The sequence below is a fragment of the Nicotiana tabacum genome, chromosome 6 (assembly GCF_000715075.1).
Source record: "Nicotiana tabacum cultivar K326 chromosome 6, ASM71507v2, whole genome shotgun sequence".
Taxonomy (NCBI): Eukaryota; Viridiplantae; Streptophyta; class Magnoliopsida; order Solanales; family Solanaceae; genus Nicotiana; species Nicotiana tabacum.
Genome location: NC_134085.1, coordinates 19893921 through 19901193, shown reverse-complemented (window position 1 = coordinate 19901193; position 7273 = coordinate 19893921).

Here is a 7273-nt window from a genome sequence, read left to right as displayed (position 1 = left end):
CAGCTAGAGTAGAAAGGGACTCCTCGGTGTGCAAACGCTGCAGATGTACCTCAAAGTCTCTAGAGCAGACGCCTCCCTTAAGGATGGTAGGCCTGAGTAGGAGTACCTGGATTTGCACATGAAAAACATGCGCAAAAAGGGCATGAGTACACCATAGCGGTACTTAGTAAGTGCCAAGCCTAACCTCGGTCGGGTAGTGAGGAGGAAGGTCAGGGCCTTACTGAGGCTAAATAAAATATAAGAGTTAATAGTATGAAGTAAAATAGTATAATTAAGTGCAACAGTAAGAAATAACAAAAACATTGAAAGAACAACAACAACAAGAATAGAGGCAAACAAAACACAGAAAGAAATACAGCTCAACGCAAAGATAACAACCGTGGCATCTTCCAGGATACCGTCCTGTAGTCCCAATTACAACTATCCAGTGGATCTCCCAGGATACCGTCCTGTAGCCCATCATATATATGTACGAAGGATCTCCCGGGATCCCGTCCCGTAGTCCAACTATCAACTGCGTGGGGATATACCGAAATCCCGATCCGTAGTCCCAAATGTAAATACCCAGTATTGGGGGAATCTACCAGGTGCATTCCCGTAGTTCCATATAACTGTGTAGGGGGGATAAACCGGGAATCTAACCCGTAGTCCCAAAGTAAACAGACAAGAGGAGCTACCGGAATCCCACATCTGTAGTCCCAAATGTAAATACACAGCAACAACAAGAAAAATATTTAGAGAAGGAGAAATTTCATATTATGGCAACAAATAATTCTAGCCTAGCATGCTGTACAGAGTTCAGGTAAACAGATTGAAAAATCAAAGCAATTAAATCACTTAGAAATACTTTCCTAGGCTAACAACAAGCTTAATAGTACAAGTAATAAAAGCAGGAAAGGAAACATGTTGATAAATACTTAATGAAAACCAGATTTTCCAATAATTTTCACAAGTACGCACTCGTCACCTCACATACAAGGCATTTCAGTTACCCAATATACCAATCATATGGGGAAGGTCCTCCACACAAGGTTAGACAAGCCACTTACCTTGAACCGGCTCTAAATCTATCTAATTCAATTGCATAATGTAAATAACACTTCAAGTAACTGATTTTACAATTAAACTCTAAGCTAATACGAAAAATTATGTAAAATGACCAAAATTCCCCTTAGGCCAACGTATCGAAATCGGGTGAAATTTACATTTTCAGAAACCTCGTACTTTCACGAGTCTATTCATAATAAGAACGGTGAAATCGGAGTCCAAATGACCCCTCAAATTCTCATTTAAAGGTCTCTTAAGCTCAAGCCCTAATCATCCCTTTCCCCAAAATTTTCACCATTAATTAGGTCCTTAAATCACATAAAAACGAGTTATGAAGTCAAGGATGTTACCTCCAAGTCATTCCCCTTTGTTTTTCTCAGAAATCTCTCTCAAAAGCTTCAAACCCAGAGGAAAATGGTGAAAGAATAGCTCAAATTCGCAAAGGCAACTATTTATATGTTCTGCCCAGCGATTTCCGCATTTGTGAGCCTGGGACCACATCTGCGGTCCCGCTTATGTGGAAATAACGTTGCATCTGCGACGTTCATTTAAATTCCAGCTTCCGCATCTGCGAAACTCTAACCAGGAGCGGTTGCGCTTCTGCAAACATATCACCGCATCTGCAGTTCCTGAGGAATTCCCAAATTCCGCTTCTACGCTCTCTATGCCGCTTATGCAGCTCCACACCTGTGGAACCCAAACCGCAGGTGCGGTTATGACAGAAGACTAGCTGCCGCAGCAACTTCAACTCCAAAATTTCCTTCGTCAACCATCCGAATTCATCCCGAGGCCCCGGGGACCCCAACCAAAGGCACCAACAAGTCACAAACCACTATCCAAACATTGTACCAATCCTTAAGACACCTAAAACAACACGAAAACCTCGATCTAACCATGGATTTAAGCCTTAGAACTCCAAAATTCTCAAAAATATGCTTTCGATCGAAAAGTCTATCAAACCTCACCCAAATGACCTGAAAGTTTGTACACACATCCATTAAACACTACAGAGCTACTCCAACTTCCGGAAATCCATTCAGACCCTCGGATCAAAATCTCATTATCGGACCGGAAACTTCGAAAATTCAACTTTCGGCATTTCAAGCCTAAATTAGCTACGGACCTCCAAAACACAATTGGAACACGCTCCTAACCCCAAAATCACCCAATGGAGCTAACAGAACCATTAGATTTCCATTTCGAGGCAGTCTTCATATTGTTTCGACTATGATCAACTTTCCAACACTTAAGCTCTCATTTAGGGACTAAGTGTCCCAAAACACTCCGAAACTCAAAATCGATCATCCCGACAAATCAATATAGCAGAAATAAAGTTGGGGAAAGCAGTTAACATGGGGATCGGGGCGATAATTCTTAAGACGACCGGCCGAGTCGTCACAATGCGAACTTATTGGTATCGGGCCTGTATTTTGGTTGAGGAGCCTGGTAGAAGTCTGCTATTATATTTAAACCTTATCTGTAAAATTTGGTGAAAAACGAAAGTGATTTGAGGTGATTCGAAACTTTGGTTGAGGAAATAGGAAGTTTGAAATTATCTTGAAAATTTTATGTGTTTTGGTGTTGAATTCATAGTTCTGGGTGTTATTTTGGCGATTTGATTGCACGAGCAAGTTCATATTATATATTAAGACTTGTGTGCATGGTTGATTTGGAGCGCCGAGGACTCGGGTGAGTTTTGGATAGGCTACAGAATGATTTGGTACTTGGAAAGATAGCCGGTATGCTTCAGCTGTGTTGCAGGCCTCAAACCTTGCAAATGCGATGTCAGGGTTCTCATTTACGATCACTGTCAAGGTCGCATTTGCAAGGGTTTCATTGCAAATGCGAAGGAAGCTGGGCCTGTTCATGTTCGCAATTTCAAACAACCCTTCGCAAATGCGAAGTAGTCAGGGGGAGGGGGATCATCAAAAATGCGACCAAGGATTCGCATTTGCAATAGTAGCAGAGATGCGACAGGTTCGCATTTGTGACACCTGTCTCGCGTTTGCGAGCTTCACAATTCATTTCTCAAATTTTCAAACCCTAAGCTTCAAGAGACGATTTTCTAAAGAGTATTTATTCCCCAAATCATAAGTAAATAATTTCTAACTCATTTCTTTCAATCTATTTCATCTTATTACAAGATTTCATCACAAAATCTGGGGATTTTTTTTAGGAAATTGGGTGTTTTTGGGTGAAATTTGGGAATTTTTAAATTTTGGGTTTTAGACCTCAAATTGAGGTCAAATTCTAAAAAACATTGCATATCCGGGCTCGGGGGTGAAGGGATAATTGGGTTTTGGTCCAAACTTCGAGTTTCGACCAAGCGGGCCTGGGGTCGATTTTTGACTTTTTGGGAAAAATGTTGGGAAACCTATAATTAAATATTCGAATTGAGTTCTTTGGCATTTATTGATGTTATTAAGTGAATTATGACTAGATACAAGTGGATTGGAGGTGGAACCGAGAGGTAATGCGGCAATTGAGGCTTGATTTTGGCCTTGGAATCGAGATAAGTGTTGTGGTTAACCTTAGCTTGGGGGATTAGGTGTTGTTGCCCTATTTGCTATGTGTTTAGTTGATTGAGTCCGACGTATAGGTGAGATGACGAGTATCTATATGTTTTTGTTGGGTTATAGCATGCAAGTGAGATCTATACTTGTGATCGTTGTGTCTCTTATCACGTACTGTTCGTGCTTAAACCAGTTATCCTTCATGATTGAACAAGTCTTATTATGTTTTCCTGGTATTGGATATTCGTTGAGTATTGTTTACCTTGAAAATGGTAATAACAATTAGATTTGATTTTGTGGTTCTAAAAATACGTGATTTACTTTTATGCTAGTTGTTAGGCAGTAGATGCTAAGTGTGAGACTAGAAAATAAGATAAGAACTTGAAAATAGTATGCAATGCAAACCAAACGGCCGAGAGTTGGGGCCTCGAGCTAGCATATACCGGGCCTCTAGGTCGGGCTGAGGCGTTAGTCTATGGGTAGCCGATGAAGGACTAAAAATTCTAAGAGCTTTAATGAGAGCTTTTTATGATCAATGATGAGTAATAAATGAAGAACAATAAATGAAACACAATAAATGTAAGTAGTAAATATGAGGAAAGATAATAGATAATGTTTAAGTTAGAGAGCAGAGAATGTTCTTTTTCTTGTATTGAATATCATGTGTGCAAAAAAATAAAATAAGGGTACCCTTTATATTGGAGGGGAAACCCCAACATAGTACATATGCATTTATTACAAAAATATGCGACTGGTACAACGATTTAATGCCACGATACCGGCTTGTACTAATCTTATAGACTTGGTCAGCTCTACCCACTTGCCTCGATAATCTCCCGCTCGTTCATCATAGCCGTCAATTTGCCTCGCCCCAAGGTCGAGTATAGGGAAACCTCGGGGTCGGGCCTTGAACTGTGCCTCGAGTCTCCTAAAGACATGCTATGGAATGCCATAATGGTTATAAAATCAGGCCCTTCGATTTTAGCTGTATACAGATAGTCCCCGCATTTCTTAGAATGGAATAATATGAAATGACTTTGACGTTGATCTCCTCGAGATTCTCATAATGACGTCATACTTATGACGTAAGCTTTCGTGATAACTGAGATGTCCCATTGGTTCATCTTTCCAGAAGCATTCAATGTATCGCCAGTTTATTTTCTCAAAAGCGATAATATCGTCGCTGATCCGTTTCCCAAAAAGCATTGAGTGTTCCTGTCGATACATTTCCCAAAGGCGCTGATTGCACCGTCGGTTACGGTACTACCTTAATATAAATGGAACGTTACTTGAACCAAGATTCCACCCAGCTCTTCTTCAACAGCCTTTAACCTTTTTCTTCTCTTCATCCTCATCCAAACTCTAACTTCAATGGTTCAAGCCGTGACCGTAAGGTGACACGACAACGGTTTTGCCAGTTATGCCATGGCTCCTTTTCAGAGTTTTTCCCCACTGAGTGGGATCGCACTAGTTTGTTGTTGTTATTGTTGTTGGCCCGAAATAATGAGAGGGGGGCTTCGAATTATCCCCGTATTAGAGGATATGTGGATCATGAACTGCTGTTCATCTCTCTTAGGTTCAACCTGGTGTGGCGCTTCACTCCTTTTGCTTTCCATGGAGTGTGGTGGTGCCATCTGCTAACTTTTGCATCCCACACTGATGCAATGTCTCAAGAAGTGGCTTCCCAATAGTAGTGTTGGCGAGGCCCATACTCACCAAATTTTTCACCAAGCCACAATTTTCCCTGCCTGTTAAAAGCTTTTTCTCTTTGATAGGATACAACCTCTTCCCTATCATTTTCTCCTTCGGAGGAGATTCTCAAAGACGTCATTTGGAAGATCGAAATGGGGTCCCCGAGGAAACGGTTCTCACAGATGTCGCTCCTGAGGTTGTACCTCTAAAAGTAGACTAGGATTTTAGACTATTGTTTTCTGCTTCTTTGTTTCTATGTAAGGACCCCTTGTGGGCTTTTATAATCGTTTTCTATTAATATAAAAGCTGCTTTGATTTTCCTTTGGCTTGTGTTAAACTTTTATTTTTCTTTTGATTGGCCCGAACACTGGAACCGAACATCGTAATCCCTTTGGTTCCTGATTAGCTAATATGGAACTTCTTGAGATTCTTTTTGACCCCTCGAACTAAGTCTAGATTGATCTGGCACATACTTAGGCCACTGGAACTTCTGAGTTCTAGTTGAGCGAGAGCAGGGTCCCGATTTTCTTTGAAATATAGGTTACCCCTTTAGGCCTTGTCGCTAACCCTCGAGTTAGAGTTAGCTCGATCATTTGAAAATAAAGATAGCCTTTAGATTTTCACAAACAGCCCCCTAGTGAGAGTTTGCTTGAACTTGGGCGGCCTCGAAAACTTGATTTGAACTTAACATGAAGATAGCCCTAAGGCATTATAGATGGCCCTTAAGCGAGGATACACTCGAACTTGGATGGCCTCTGGGCAAAAGTAACCAAGAGAGCATTTAAATTGACCTAAAGGCAAAGATAGCCATGAGGCTTTATTAATAATTCTCGAGTGAGAACTGGCTCGGGCTTAGGTAGCCCAAGGGCTAAAGAATCGGGTGAACGACCTGCACTTGTAATAGCAGATATCCTCGAGATAGGGCACCATCTCGAGTTTAGGTTTATGTGAGCACAATTTCACATTGATTGAGATCATCGAGATCGGGCACCATCTCGAGGCTAGATTGGCATAGATGAATCCTTAGAGCTCATTGTTATGGTAGCAGAGATCCTCGAGATCGGGCACCATCTCGAGGCTAGGTTGACATGGGAATTTTTGACCCCTCGAACGTTGTATGTCAGTGTCATTCGTATGGCGTGGTCATGAAGCAACCGAGATAGATCCGCCGGTACATTTCCATGAAAGTGATAATGGCCTAGTTAGAATTAATTGGCCGTGAAAGTAGGTGGACGGTCGCCGCTTGCTCTATATATGAGTTTGCTCTCCCCTTATTTGAGGATTCCGCTACTTTGAACAGCTATCCTTTTCATAGAGCTCATCCTTCTTTGTGTTAGCTCTTTCATTGATTTAATTCAAAGCTTTCACCTAAGTTTTCATTTACCTACTCTTGTTTTACCATAGTTATGGCTGCTGCGCCAAAACCCGCTCACCATGAAGAGGAGAGCTCCGCCTCTTCTTCCCGCTCGGTTGGGGGTACACCACCAGCGTGCGGCGAGCCAACCTCGAGATGTTTTGTCTCGAGGGGGACCTTTTGTTAGAGAGACCTCCCAATGTTGAGGGCCATTGGGAGCATGCATCGAGGTTTGCTTCATCAATAGGAGAGGGACATCTCGAGGAAGTGAGGAGAGACTGCGGATGGGTAGAAAAGTTGGTACTACAAGTGCCTTCCTCGGAAGAGAACATCATGGCTCAGGTAGAGGGGGTTTTGAGCGTATACACGTACCCCTTCACGTTGGGCCCTCTCGATAGAGTCGTGCTTGACTTCTGTCGAAGATATTGGGCTACCCTGGGACAGGTTCACCCGTCATTCTGGAGGATAGTATTGATGATGAGGTTCTTTGCGGAGGAGGCCGGGCTTGAATTCACCCTTAGCCATCTCATCAGATTGTACTGACCTTTTCATTACCGAGGCCTGATAACTTTGCAACGTCGATCCTCTAGGCCCTTTATTTCCGAAGATGAAGAAAATGGGGACCGAGGATGGATGAATAGATTTGTCAGAGTGCATACTATCGATA